We start from the raw sequence: 15,463 nt of genomic DNA, 5'->3' as shown, positions 1-15,463 counted from the left end.
AAATAAAAAGAAAAAATTATTTGGGAAATTGATGAAGAGAGCTCAACAAGAAGCCAGCAACAAAGAAAGTGGAATTAAAATTAAAAATAAAGGGGATGAAATGAAGTGAGGGAGTGCTGGAAGGAGTATGTTAGAGATTTGTAAGGAAAGGAAGAAAGGAAGGAAGGAAGGAAAAGAGAGAAAGAAAGAGAGAAAGAGAAAGAAAAAGAGAGGAAAAAGAAAGAAAGAAAGAAAGAAAGAAAGAAAGAAAGAAAGAAAGAAAGAAAGTCAAATGCTTTGAGAATATTTTTTTAAATATTAAATCTGCAAATGTAGATGACGTAACTGGAGAATGTTCAAATCTGTGCTTATGGAGTGGCTGCCCAAACTCTTTTAACATGTCTATGAAAATTTCATATGCTTGACAATGGAGGTTACTGTTCCCTTAATCAAAAGGAATGATATCAAGAACAAATGCAAAACCACAGGGAAGGATTAGTTTGTTAAGTGTCCCTGGGAAGGTGTTTGGCAGGTTTTGATGGAAAAGGTTCAAGAGGTGACAATGTAAACCAACTGGGAAATGCAGAGGGGGTTTTATGGGGGACAGATGTAGCGGGTTTTGTTTTGCTATGCTATGCTTTACTTTTTGGTCTTTGGGAGGAATGCGTGGCTGTGAGAAGGGAACTTCAACATGTGCTGAATTAAAGAAACTGTAGGACGAAGTAGTGGACATGAAGGCTGGAAAGTTAAAAATATAAGCTGAGGACTGGTTGCTGTATTCATTAAAAGCCAACAGCACTTGATAGCACATGATTACTTCGTGATAGAATAAAGTGTGAGAATAGATGGAATGCTAAGTGAATGGATCGGCATTAAGCATTAAGGCAATAGATATATGATATCCACTTAGTTGTTTAATGTATTTATAAACAAACATGTAAGGGATATTAAAGACATTAGGTATTAGATGTTGAAGGAGATTAGAGGTTGGGAATGTAGTTATGTATGCAGGCAATACAGTCTCCCCTAAACCAGAGGTCCCCAACATTTTGGGCACCAGGGACCGGTTTTGTGGTTTTGTGTGCTGCCTGCATCCCACGGATGGGGCTTTGCTTGTTTGTGCGGACCGGTTGCTGGCATGCCACGGCCCGGTACCGGTCCACAAACCGGGGGTTGGGAAACCCTGCCCTAAACTCTGCTGAAGATGTTACCTGCATCCCACGGATGGGGCTTTGCTTGTTTGTGCGGACCAGTTGCTGGCATGCCACGGACGAGTACCGGTCCACAGACCTGGGGTTGGGGACCCTTGCCCTAAACTCTGCTGAAGATGTTACCTAGCCTGATAACAAAATGTTCAGAAACCAACCCACAAGCTCAGAGAACAAACCTTCACCCTCAGTGTGTTGTTGGCTGAAAATCGGATGATTTGCAAAGTGTTATGCAACAAGGCATATGGATGTGAGAATTAAGGTATGAAAAAAAAAACAAAGGTAGTTGAATTTGTCAGGGAATTTTGAGTGAACAGTAGCAAGTTATAGGTGAATGACAAAAACCTAAGAGTGGATAAATGTTTAATAAAGATAGGAAGATGGGAAGAATGCATATTAAGATGTGCAAATCATAGAATGACAGTCGGTAGCATGTGGTAAAACCCGAATATCAAAGAATATGAAACAAAGTGAAAATGGTTGTATATAAAAACATGGTTATTATTTTGCCTTATGGAAGTGAGGTCTGGATGTATTGGGAGAAACTTAAAAGCTAAATGAAGTGGGAGGGGTTATTTAAGAACCACTGGGGCAGGAAAAAACAGAGATAGGACCCAAAACAAAGGGATTCTTAATAAATATGGACAGGAATTGAATATGTCTAGTCTAGTGAAAAGAAGGACTGGAGTGACATGATAGAGGTATTCCAATATTTGAGGGGCTGCCATAAAGAAGAGGGGGAGGGGTCAACCTATTTTCCAAAGCACCAAAGGTAAGACAAGAAACAATAGATGGAAAATTCTCAAGGAGAGAAGCAACCTAGAACCAGGGAGAAATTTCCTAACAGTGAAAACAATTAACCAGTGGAATGGCTTCCCTTCTGAAGTTGTGGGTGCTCCATCTCTGGAGGTTTTTAAAAAGAGATTGGACAGCCATTTGTCTGAAATAGTATGAGGTTTCCTGCTTGAGTAGGGGGTTGGACTAGAAGACCTCCAAGGTCCCTTCCAACTCTGTTATCCTGTTGTGTTCTGAATGCAAAAGTGAGGGACCAGTACATTGAGGTGGTTTGGTCATACAAGGAATGAATGAGCATCAAAATACAAAACAACCATAGGAAGGTTGAGCAAATGGCTTGAGAGTCACTGAAAATCAAGCTTTAATAGAGCTGAGAATTTTAAAGGACAAAAGGCAGCATAATCACTTGGAGTCTTCCTGTGAAAATGTGATGCACATCTGGTTTGCTACCCTTTCCTTCTCATTTTTTAAACCTCCTACTCTAGCCAAAAGATCTGGGATTCTCGGGTAAATTTCCACCCAAGTATTAACCAGATCAGATCTTAGCTTTTTTCCCAAAGGTGGTTAGATGGTGCCACCTGGGGGAGGGGGATATCTAAAAACCAAGCAGTCCTTGGCCTCACAATCCTGATCCATCACTGCCCGATCCCTCACAAAGCAGATGCCACTCAAATTAGACCTATCCATCCATACATTTGTACAGGAGTTAAAGTCACAACTGTCTCCTTCCCCTCGCGGAAAAGCCCCAAAGAGGCGGAGGAAGGATAAAACCCATCCTCAAAGATCAGCGCTGGGGAAGGGGGGGGGTCTTTTCACGCTTCTTTCCGGAGAGTAAATAGGCATAGGATCCTGTGCGCCCTTCCGCGAGGTTGCGAGCGAGTTTAGCTTACCTCTCAGCTACACGCCCGCCTTTGCGCGTAGGAAAGCCGAGAGAGCAGCATTCAAACGTTAAAACTATAGGTGAACTCGCCACCGCCCGTTTCTTCCTCCCCGCGCGATATTAACCGAAGCAAGAAGAGCGAAGCAGAGTATGTAATCCGAACTTCTAAATCCGGATCTCCACTTGGTCCAGTCTTAAATCAATTATCAGTTCAAACTTTTAATTGATGCGCTGCGGTTTACCTGAGGGGATACAGGTTTTCAGCCTAAAAAGGAGACACGGCATCCTGTTTCACACACACACACCCTGTTCTAGAGCCTGACCCAACTTTGAATTTTAAAGGCAGCCGCGTCCATAAAACCCACGGACAAACAGCAATATAAGTGGTTTGGTTTAACGTGTGGGTGAGAACATGAGGCGTGATGCTTCAGAAATTATCTTTCATCACAATGAGTAGGGAGAACCCAGTCAATGTTGGTTTATCCATAAGACATTATTAGGCCGTGGCTCAGCGTGATAAGTGAGCCTCACTAGCCACTTGAAGCGAGCAGAAAAAGCACTTGGCTCAGTCGCCAATTTTCCTAGTTGTTACTTAAAATCAATGTGTGATATGGATCCCTAATGGTTATTTTCCCCGCTCAATTATCTCCGATTCTTGCAGACTGTCTGGTCAAATCCCTGCGGTTTTCTTAGCAAGGGTTTTCAAAATTTTGAAACACTAATACTTCATTACGTTGATATGCCGCCGGACTCCCAACCATCCCTAGAGACTTACTAGTTAAGGGGTGAATTCCCAATTCCGAATTTGAAAAATCAACTGAGTTGCATTCACGGCGTCCCAGCGCAGTCAGCGCTGTAGTGATGGAAAGAATCAGAGGGATCCATTCCCATCTAATCAGGAGAGAATGCGAGACTTTTAAGACACCCCTTCTCGCCCACCTCCCAATATTTAACAGGAGCAACAGGTAACATGGCCGGCGGCTTGGCTGTAAAATCTAGACCAGGAGACAAAGGGGGACTTCTGAAAACCTGCAAACAATTATAATGCGCGATTGGTTTCTTTGAATCGGGCGCTACAGTTGCACGACTCCGCCTTCCGGTCCCTGGGGCCGATTTGCAAAGCCAACTTCAGACACCCTTCCTCCCCCGTTAGCCACTTTCGTCCGTGAGATTAACAGCATCTTCATTATTAAAAAAAAAAAAAAAGATTAATCTTCCAATTGAGGGTTCAGGAGCGTGTGAACGCGCAGGTGCGCGTGCCAACCACCCCCACTCTAGCTGCTTTTGGAAACGAGGGCAGAGATTTTTAAAAAGTGGTCGAGATCCATGTGCCCTACTCAAGCATTACCCGGAGGGGCTGAGGGGGGCGGAAGGGAGGGGGACGCATCGGTGCACTGCCTCCATGCGAGGCCGAAAGTTAACAAAACGTTAACATTCTTTCTTTTTTGCACCAGCCTCCGTTCTGATAGCTCTTTCGGGAAAATGTGCTCAGGATTCAACGGTCCTTGCTAACTTACTTGGGAGTAAGCCCTATCGGACTTAGCGAGAGGTGAAAGAAGTAAAAAAACTCCGTCCAGTCGAAAACCTACGGCGTTCTACTCTTAAGCAAAAAAAGGGGGGGGCGTGTCCAGATACAAACCTTACTTAGCAAGATTTACTTCCAAGTAGAGGATTTAACTAAAATCTGGACTTAATTAGGACTTAACTAGATAGCTAGCAATGAAGGAGATGGACGGTATCCGAGAGAGATAACACCGATGTCTAGGTGAAGATGCATTCGTATTAACAGCAGCGTTATCTCTTTGGCAAAGTTAATCCTCCTTATTACGTTCGATTAAAGTTAACAGCAATGACACCAATCTTCACATTAAGAGATAACAAAAAGCGGATAAAATAAGGGAAGAGTACTTAATCCGTCGGGGAAAAAAGGACGCTACTTTAAGCAACGTATTGACCGCCCCCTCCCCTCCCCGGCGAAGAGTTCGCGGTCGAATTTTCGCGTCAAAAACTTTCCAGCAAACCCAGGGACCCCGATAGAGGAGCTGTGGATTGTATCGTATGCAAATACGCAAGCTGACGTAAGAGATCATGTGGGTTTTGGTGTAGATCACCACCACCGATCGGAGAGATTTTTTTTTTATTTTTTTTTTTAAATCCTACTGTATGCCTTTTTTTTTTCCCCCTAGAAGGGGGCGATTTGTATAAGTGAAAGTCCCGGACAGTCTCCTCGGCGTTCTAGAACGCGCACCGAGAGTTCTATTCGGGGGAAAGTTCTGCGTCTCAGCGTTCCAAAGCTTTGATCACAGGTAAGGAAAACTTCGCCCTCCCTCCCTTCCTCCTCTCGCCCGCCCTTCTTTAAAAACACACACAATAAAATTTTTTAAAAAAAGTGCAGCAGCAGCACCAGCACCCTTAATCGGAAAAAGGAAGTGTGGATGCCTCGCAAAGCCAGATTGGATATTCTTTTGCCACATGGATTTCGGTGCTCTTGCTCCTGATCCTGCGCTAGTTTACCAAGCAATCCACTTCGACCTAACTTTTTCCGCCCTCTCCCCGCTAAGAAAAAAAAAAAACACCCTCCGGTTTTTGTTAAGACTTCAGTTGGAAAGAGGAGGGGCGTGTGAGGAAGAGCGAAAAGCAGGAGAATAGAATTCAAATTGGGGCAAAAAGAAAATGCATGTACGGGAGCGAGGAGGGGGGGGAAAGAATGCTTTCTCGCCTTCTACCAACCGTATCGACCGCAAGTTTTTGAGGGGGAACGGGGCTGCGAGAGAGGAGAAAACGCCAAGGTCTCTTTTTTTTTAAAAAAAAAATGTCTACGTTTCACTACGTCGACATCAGCAACACAAAATATGGCGTCCGCTTTGGAGAGGGCGTTACGTAGAGCCCAGAAAGACGATCTTGAAAATCGAGGCTTGGGAAGAGGGGGGGGGAAAGACACCCCCTCCTTCCGCCGCCACCCCCCCCCTGCAACACAGCTGCGATCGGGAGCTGAATTAAAAGCAGCGGCGTCCTGGAATAGCAAGACGCAGCAGAAAGCAGCGGGTGCGGAGGGGGGGGCCACTTTCCAGGCGATAAATGGGCACAGATTTGCATTTGGGTTTCATCCCCCCCCCCATCCCGGGCGATTGAGCTTTAAGGCAGCGCGCCGGCGGCCTCGTAATATGCTGGCTTGCAATAGCGTCTCTTGCTTTCCCTCCCCGCCACCGTCCCCGGCTGCAGAGAGCGCTAGAAATGGCAGGAGACGTTGCATTTTACCGTTTTAGACCGGCTCGGTCCAGCTGTTCTTAGATTAGCAATATTTAAAAGCAAACCTCCATCCGTCCCCCCCCTTTTCCTAATTATCTCCCCCCCCCAAAGACCCTTTTATCTCGCAGCTCATCCTCCCGGCTAACGCGTCTCCGTTCGAATTCTCTTGCCAAATACCTGATGCGTTCCAAACGCCCTGTTCAAAGCAAAAACAACAAAGTTATTCGTAACGGTGGTTGGTTTCATTTCTGCTTTGTTCCTGTTCCAAAGGTCTCCATAATCAGGAAAAAAAAAAATCTTATTGAACGTGTTCGGATCATGCCATCCCCTTTGGAAAGACTTCCAGGTTACGACGTGTCTGATTTTAATTCCCCCACCACCACCATTAATAAGTTTTCTCTCTCTGAGGATCCTGCATGTATTTGTCCTACCCTATGGGGAGAACGTAAATAGCCAAGATTCCCCTCCACCCCATGTCGGACCGGATTGGGGAGAGACCTTTTTTCTAGGAAGTAAAATTGCTATTTGCTGAGACCTTCCACCTGACCATTTTGACTTCAAAGCCATGTGAGGTTTTTGCGCCCTCCACTACTTCCGGATCTCCTTTTGTTTGCTTGGTGTGGGAAAGCTGTACAGCTGGGTGGGTGGTTATCTTTTTTTAAAGGCATCAAGCCGTTTTTTTTCCCCCCTTAAGATTTCCAAAGGCCTCAGTCACCTGCTGGAACAGAATCCATGTGCAAGGCAGTTGAGCAGTTTCTGAAGCTGAGTGTGCAAATCAGTTGCTGCGTAATATAGCCTTTTAAGATAGTATCTTAAACAGCTCACACAAGGTCATGTTCTCCTCCCACACAAAAGGTACCTTCCAGACATGCCAGGGCTCCCTGCACAGCTGTAGCTTGAGGAAAGAGTTTAATATCCAGCTCATCAGAAGCAAGGTCCACAAGCAAGTTTGTAGACATATACATTCACACGTAGAGGGAACAGTGGAATCAAGTCTCTGTTCAACTGAAACTTGCATGCCACGACAGCAGTGATAGTAATAAAACGTCATGGACTTTTCAGCTCCTATGTTCTGGTTGAGTTTACGCATGCATAAGTCGTAATGTTATATACATAAATGCAGCTAATGAGGTTTGAAAGCTATGGTTTATCATTTAGTATGTGCAGGCAACCAATCTTGGTTTAGTCAATAACCATGAGTAAGCAAACAGTGACCTGATCCAATTTGTGGGTCTTATCTTAAATCATATATATTTGGTAAGATGTAATCCAACCGTGTAGTTTTTACAGTGCTTTATAGCAGTGGTTCTCAACCTGTGGGTCGGGACTCCATTTGGGGTCGAACGACCATTTCATGGGGGTCGCCAAACAACGCAGTCCGCCATTTCCCCCCCTTTTCCTTAGCTGTGCTACTCCCTTTTATTCTATTGGCTTTTGAAAGCCAATAGAATAGACTCTCTTGAATAGAGTCTAATTCTATTGGCTTTCAAAAGCCAATAGGAATTGTCCAGGCTATCTCTGCCCTGCTGAGCCTGCCAAAAGTCCCATTCTGCAAACAATGCTGCACCAGTTGAGTAGTCCTCGACTTACGACCAGTTGAGTAGTCCTCAACTTATGACCGGTTGGGGGTCGCGGCATTAAAGTTGAGAACCACTGCTTTATAGTAATTTGAATTTCACTGAACTGTCCTGAAGAGAAATACCTAATAGCATCTCCCATCTCTCCAACATTGGCATAGTGTTTTATTTTATTTTATTACCTTATTCTACTTTATTTAATTTATATGTTGCCTCATATCAGACAACTCTAGTTTTATTCAGCCTCTTCATAAACAATCTAGAGCAGTGTTTCTCAACCTTTGCAACTTTAAGATGTGTGGACTTCAATTCTTAGAATTCCGCAGAATAACTGGCTGGGGATTTCTGGGCGTTGAAGTCCACGCATCTTAAAGTTGCAAAGGTTGAGAGACACTGACCTAGAGGATAGAGCAGAAGGGATGTTTATGACATTTGAGGATGACCTCAAGCTAAGGGAAATAGCTACTATCTTACAGGACAAAATTAAACACGCAAATACAGACCGGGAAGAGCTGGTTGGTGTTTGGTTGTGAGAAGGATCTAGATCAGTGATGGCAAACCTTTTAGAGACCAAGTGCCCAAACTGCAACCCCAAACCCACTTATTTATCACAAAGTGCCAGGGCTGCACCAGCATTTTGGTGCCCTCGGGGGAAGCAGGGAGGCGCCTCTGAGTGCCGCCTCTGGCACGCAAAACCCGGGGGCGCAAAAATGGGCCACCGTGCTGCAAGGCACAAAAACGTCTGCCGCCGCATCGCAGAGTACAGATACAAGGCGCTGCACTATGCAAGAACAGGGCAGGGCTAGTGATTATCACGCAGTCACTAGACCTGCCCCATTTGCAGCACGTGCGTGCTCACAGCCCCGTGCGCGCATGCACGCCTGTAAAATGCTTCCCCCTCCCTTTCTTCCAGTCCACCAATCGACAATGGTTAATGACCTCTGCTCTACCACCTCTACTCAAGCTTGCTGGTCAGCCGCTTCGCCTCCTTTGTGGTGGGCGGGGCTCCTGCTCCGGGCAGTGGTGGTGGCCTGATGGACCTGCTGCTGGCGGCGGTGGCACGCATGCCAACAGAGAGGGCTCTGAGCGCCACCTCTGGCACGTGTGCCATAGGTTCGCCACCACTGATCTAGATGAACATGAGGAAACTATGGGATGTAGCAGTCATAAGGCCAGTGAACCCTTAGGCTAAATGAACAGAAATGTTGCCCCTGCCTCATGAGAGGTAATAGTGTCACTGTGGCTCTGTTGATTTGATTACTCTTGGAGTGTTGTATCCAGTTTCTGTACCCAAGAAACTTGGGGATGTGTGAATGGGTTCAGAGGAAGAGTTTGGATAAAAAGAGATCTGGAAACAGTGGTGGGATTCAGCCAGTTCGCACCACTTTGGCAGAACCGGTAGCTAATTTTTTGTTGCCCAGGCCCAGAATGGACTTCCGGAAGCGGCATCCACACAGAGAACCGGTTGTTCACGTATTTGAATCCCACCACTGTCTGCAAACCATACTTTATGAAGAATGAAAGGGCTTTGCAGGTTTAGAAAACAGAAGACCAATGGAATGGGATTGCAGTCAATCCAATGGGCAAACGACAGATGGATATATTTTTAGAAATTGATAGCTGGAGAAAGACCAATAGATTGCAATTAAAAGCAATTCATGCTGCAATTTATGACAGTAAGAGCTGCTGAACCATGGAGCTATCTAATATCTAGAACACGGGTATCAACCTCGCCACATCACGTGACGTGTCGCAACGTATGAGGTGCGGCTTCGGTATGATGAAATTGGCCAGCAGTTTGATAGCCCTGATCTAGAGGATTGGGAGTTTTCGAAAGGGTGGCATCAGGATGTCACGTTTTCTACACTAAGCAAGGGTTGAACTAGATCAGGGTTAGGCATCCTTGGCTCTTTTATGACCCGTGGACTTCAACTCCCAGAATTCCTGAGCCAGCCATGCTGGCTCAGGAATTCTGGGAGTTGAAGTCCACGGGTCATAAAAGAGCCAAGGTTGCCTACCGCTAAACTACATGATCTCAAAACCCCTTCTAATTCGTTCATTCTGTAATTCAGGTTCCAATCTTCTCCAATTCACAGTATTCATTTTCATCTCCCATAATCCCCAACTCATTGTGGTCTCCAGCTTGATCCTTTCTAGACATATTGGAGTGTTTTTCATAATCTCAAATGGCTCCAGATTCAGAAAGAGTGACTTTAGCACTCTTAGGAATTGCTGTCAGCTCCTGAATTTTCCATTTGTCAAAAATAAATAGTTATACAACACCCTCTTGTATTACTGTATTTTTTACTTTTTTCAAACATTTTCCCATTCTAATTTCATTATGGTGGGATATAATTTAATAAAATTTTGCTGCTTTCAAGCTTTTTTTTTTATTAAAAGACCTTTGACGTAAGTATTTCAGGGTGTTTTGTAATTCACAGTGAATAACGAAGGAAGTAATTAGAAATAAGTGCATAATGATCCTTATATAATTATAGTAAAAGCGATATGTACTATATTTTACCCTGTTCCTTCTCTGTGTTACCGCCTGCAGCTAAACAGATGACGAAGAGCACAGTGTAGATAAGTTTGTTCATTTTTAATTATTTACTTGAAATCTTGTACCTGCTTTTGTAAAAAATCAGCTTCTGTGTGGTTTCAAAGACTACAAGAGAACCAAATAAACCATGAGCAGTTTAAAGAACAGTATCAGGATCTACATTAGCAAATGAAAAAGATGTCAGGTGATTTTAAAAATATCTACTGACATAAACAGCTGTTCGGTTCTAGAATTGTTATAGCCTGTGGATATAAAAACAGGTCTTTTGACTGTGTGAAATAATAGTTTTCTTTCTTCTGTGTTGGGCAGACAGTATGTCAAGTGTTCAGGTCAGGGCACTATACTTTTAAGGATTTAGACCAGTGTTTCCCAAACTTGACAATTTTAAGGCATGAGGACTTCAACTCCCAGAATTCCACAGCCAGCAACGCTGGCTGTGGAATTCTGGGAGTTGAAGTCCACATGCCTTAAAATTGTCAAGTTTGGGAAACACTGATTTAGACAAACAAAGAAGTTTAGAGATCAAGACTGGATACTTATCAGATCAGAGACTGAGAAAAAAGGGAAAGTTGATATTTGAGAAGACCAGAGGAAACATACTCTTCAAATATTTGAAGGCATGCCTTTGCAGAAGACCAATACATGTTCTTTTTTCAACCCAGAATTTTTCACTTATAGAAGATTTGGATTCCTTCATGGAATCTGGTTGATCTAAATCAGTGATTCTCAACCTGTGGGTCGGGACCCCATTTGGGGTCGAACGACCATTTCACGGGGGTCGCCAAACAAGGCTGTCTGCCATTTTTCCCCCTTTTCTTTGGCCACGCCCCTGGCACCTGGTGATGTATAAGTGGTTGGGGGTCACCACAACATGGGGAACTGTATTATGGGGTCGCGGCATTAGAAAGGTTGAGAACCACTGATCTAAATGATCAACCTCTAATTATTTGATTCTCTGATCTTTCAGAATTATGGTCTTATACTGGCTAACCGGATACTACTGAGAAGCCTTAGTAAGGCACAAGCACCTGCTACCATACACTGATGTTAAAACTTTTTAACCAAGCAATTAGAATTGAGATGAATATACCTTTTCCACCAAAGATATCGTCATCATGACTAATAGCTATTGATTAGGACTGTAAGAAGTAGACCAGGGGTAGGCAACCTTGGTTCCTTTATGACTCATGGCTGGCTCAGGAATTCTGAGAGTTGAAGTCCACGAGTCATAAAGGAACCAAGGTTGCCTACCCCTGAACTAGACTGCAAAGTCTGGATCATCACTAGATGAAAGCAAAGAGCTAGAATTTTTAGTATCTTCTTGCTGTTATCTAGAGATTGTCTACAGTTCTTCAGTCCAGATTAAGTAGAACTTTGCTTGATTTTGTTACCCATTGTGAACATCTCAAATCCACTGTTAAAACCATTCAGTTTGGTAGCCATCAGTACATCTTATACCATAGTAGCAAATTCCACAGATATTTGGGGACTTTATGAAGAACTGAGCAGGGGGTTGGACTCGATGACCTCCAAGGTCCCTTCCAACTTTTATTATTATTACTATTATTATTATTTTACCTGTCTTGAATGTCTCCTCTTCTTCCTCAGGAATATTCAGATGGGAGGATCTTGAACTCCCCCCCCCCATTTGAGGATGGTCCCTAGACCAGCCCAAAGATAGCTGCCAGATTGTTTTTGATGTCAGTAGCAGAAAAACGTAAATAAGTGGGAATAATCATAGTCACTGTAATTATAATTAAATTAAACAGCCTTGGTACCTTCCACTTTGACGGGTTCAACCCCAAACTTGTCACACAAAGATAAAATGTGTTCTCGGATTGCAAAATGTTGGCATCATGGGTTTTGAAAAGACAACCATACAAGATAGGCCAGGTCAGGAAATAAACTCCTCAGGAAGACTAGAACTCAATTTGTTGTTGTTGTTAGTTGCGAAGTTATGTGCAACCCATCGCAACCCCATGGACAACATTCCTCCAGGTCTTCCTGTCTTCTGCCATCTTCTGGAGTCCATTTAAGCTCACACCTACTGCTTCAGTGACTCCATCCAGCCACCTCATTCTCTGTCGTCCCTTCTTCTATTGCCCTCAATCTTTCCCAGCATTAGGCCCTTCTCCAGTGAGTCCTTCCTTCTCATTAGGTGGCCAAAGTATTTGAGTTTCAACTTCAGGATCTGGCCTTCTAAAGAGCAGTCAGGGTTGATCTCTTCTAGGACTGACCGGTTTGATCGCCTTGCAGTCCAGGGGACTCGCAGGAGTCTTCTCCAGCACCATAGTTCAAAGGCCTCAATTCTTTGGCGCTCAGCCTTTCTTATGGTCCAACTTTCACAGCCATACATTGCAATTAGGAAAATCATGGCCTTTACTATACGCACTTTTGTTGGCAGGGTGATGTCTCTGCTTTTTAGTATGCTGTCTAGATTTGCCATAGCTTTCCTCCCCAGGAGCAAGTGTCTTTTAATTTCTTGGCTACAGTCCCCATCTGCGGTGATCTCAGTTTAGATTACAGGAGGATCTGGACAGACTTGAACGCTGGGCACTATCTAACAAAATAAAATTCAATGGTGAAAAAAGTAAGGTTCTACATTTAGGCAAGAAAAACCAAATGTACAGGTATAGTATAGGTGGCACCATGCTCAATAGTAGTAACTGAGAGGGACCTTGGAGTCCTAGTGGACAATCATTTAAATATGAGCCAGCAGTGTGCTGCAGCTGCCAAAAAAGCCAACACAGTGCTAGGCTGCATTAACAGAGGGATAGCATCAAGATCACGTGAAGTATTAATGCCACTTTACAATGCCTTGGTAAGGCCACACTTGGAATACTGCATCCAGTTTTGGTCACCACGATGTAAAAAAGAGGTTGAGACTCTAGAAAGAGTACAGAGAAGAGCAACAAAGATGATTAGGGGACCGGAGGCTAAAGCATAGAAGGAACGGCTGCTGGAATTGGGTATGTCTAGTTTAATGAAGAGAAGGACGAGGGGGGACATGATAGCAGTGTTCCAATATCTCAGGGGCTGCCACAAAGAAGAGGGAGTCAAGCTATTCTCCAAAGCACCTGAAGGCAGGACAAGAAGCAACGGTGGAAACTAACCAAAGAGAGAAGCAACCTAGAACTAAGGAGAAACTTCCTGACAGTTAGAACAATTAACCAGTGGAACAACCTGCCTCTAGAAGCGGTGAATGCGCCAACACTGGAAGTTTTTAAGAAGAGACTGGACAGCCATTTGTCCGAAATGGTATAGGGTTTCCTGCCTGAGCAGGGGGTTGGACTAGATGACCTCCAAGGTCCCTTCCCATCATCATCATCATCATCATATTATTATTATTATTATTATTATATATGGATCATCGCACAGTCAGCCAGATGTTCAGACTGGATTTGGCATTTTGTCTACCTATCGAGTCCTTACCCAGGACCTGGGATAGGCAGGTGGATGTTTGATGGTATTACAGTAAGGATGGAAGCAGTTCCTAATAAGGCCGCCTTTTGCAATTGACTAATAGCGAATTTGTCAATGCCAATGGTGTTCAAGTGGTGCTCCAGTTGTTTTGGGATTGCACCCAAGGAGCCTATGACTATTGGTACTACCCTTGCTTGCTTTTGCCACAGTCTTTCTATTTCTATTTGTAGGTCTTTGTATTTTGTTATTTTCTCCAGTTCTTTCTCTTCTATTCTGCTATCTCCAGGCACTGCCACGTCCACTATCCAGACTTTTTTGTCTTTCTTATCGACAATTGTTAAGTCTGGGGTGTTATGTTGCAGGTGCTTGTCTGTTTGAATTCTGAAGTCCCAGAGCAGTTTAATTTTATCATTTTCTATGACTTTCTCTATTTTATGATCCCACCAGTTTTTGCTTACAGGCAAATGATATTTTTTGCAGATCTTCCAATGCACCATTGTTGCTACTTTGTCATGCCGCTGCTTGTAATCAGTTGTGCAATCTTCTTGCAACAGCTTACCAAGTGGTCCACTGTTTCTTCAGCTTCTTTGCATAGGCGGCACTTACTGTCTGTTGCTGTCTTCTCAATTTTGACTTTGTATGCATTTGTCCTTAAGGCTTGGTCTTGTGCAGCCAGAATTAGTCCCTCGGTCTCTTTCTTCAATTTTCCTGCTCTTAGCCATTGCCAGGTTTTATTATTATCTGCTTTCCCAGCTATTTTTTTCATGTATTGGCCATGTAGTGCTTTGTCTTCCCATGCCTCTATTCTGTTCTTCATTTGGTCTTTCTTGTAGGCCACTTTGGTCTCTCCAGTAGTTAGTAAACCTTCCTGATATACTAATTTCAGTGCATCTTCATCATTGTTCTTCAGATATTCTTCCAAAGCCATTTTTTCTTCTTCAACCATCTGATGTACTTGTAGCATTCCACGCCCACCTATTTGCCTTGGTAGATAAAGTCTATCAATGTCACTGCGTGGATGAAGGGCATGATTCATTGTCATTATTTTTCTGGTCTGCCTATCCATTGCTTTTAGTTCTGCTTGAGTCCAGTCCACTATTCCAGCTGTGTACCTAATGACTGGGATTGCCCAGGTGTTGATTGCCTTTATGGTATTTCCTCCATTGAGTTTGGACTTTAAGATCTTCTTCACTCTCTTGATGTATTCACCTCTAATCTTTTTCTTGACTTCAGTGTGCTTGATGTTGTCAGCTTGAAGGATACCCAAGTATTTGTAGTACTCTTCCTCATCCAGACTCTTAATGTTATTTTCGTGGGGCATCTTGATTCCTTCAGTTTTCACTATTTTTCCTTGTTTGATAGTAAGTGTGGCACATTTGTCCAAGCCAAACTCCATTACAATATCTTGGCTATATATACGGACAGTGTTGAGCAGCGATTCTATTTCAGATGATGTTTTTCCATACAGCTTCAGATCATCCATGTAAAGGAGGTGGGATAGTCTAGCAGATGTTTTTGATGTTTGATAGCCATGTCCTGAGTTATTCAGTATTGTTGACAGAGGAAACAGTGCAATAACAAATAGTAATGGTGATAATGAATCTCCTTGAAATATCCCTCTCTTGATATTAACCTCTCCCAGCTTCTCACCATTGATCTGCAACTGTGTCTTCCATTGTGCCATCGATCTTTGCACAAATTTTCTGATTATTATTATTATTATTGTTATATTGATTCTAACCACAGAATCTTGCAATCTACGTAACAAGTCAGGGAGGAGTCTTTTTAATAC

General features: G+C 43.5%; 1 protein-coding gene across 3 annotated transcripts in view; it reads left to right on the top strand.

The window, feature by feature from the left end:
- Nucleotides 1-2,088: 2,088 nt before the first annotated feature.
- The window catches only part of ZHX2 (zinc fingers and homeoboxes 2), a 68,022-nt gene continuing 54,647 nt past the window's right edge, over nucleotides 2,089-15,463 (top strand). For all 3 annotated transcript variants that reach the window (XR_005558692.1, XM_039359791.1, XM_039359792.1), the window contains exon 1: nucleotides 2,089-5,168. The gene's annotated coding sequence lies outside the window, so the exon portion shown is untranslated. The remainder of the gene's footprint in view (nucleotides 5,169-15,463) is intronic.

Source organism: Crotalus tigris, unplaced genomic scaffold (genome assembly GCF_016545835.1).
Source record: "Crotalus tigris isolate CLP2741 ecotype Arizona unplaced genomic scaffold, ASM1654583v1 scf7180000019137.2069052, whole genome shotgun sequence".
Taxonomy (NCBI): Eukaryota; Metazoa; Chordata; class Lepidosauria; order Squamata; family Viperidae; genus Crotalus; species Crotalus tigris.
Note: the sequence above shows the minus strand (reverse complement) of the source record. Positions and strands in the feature narration are given on the sequence as shown.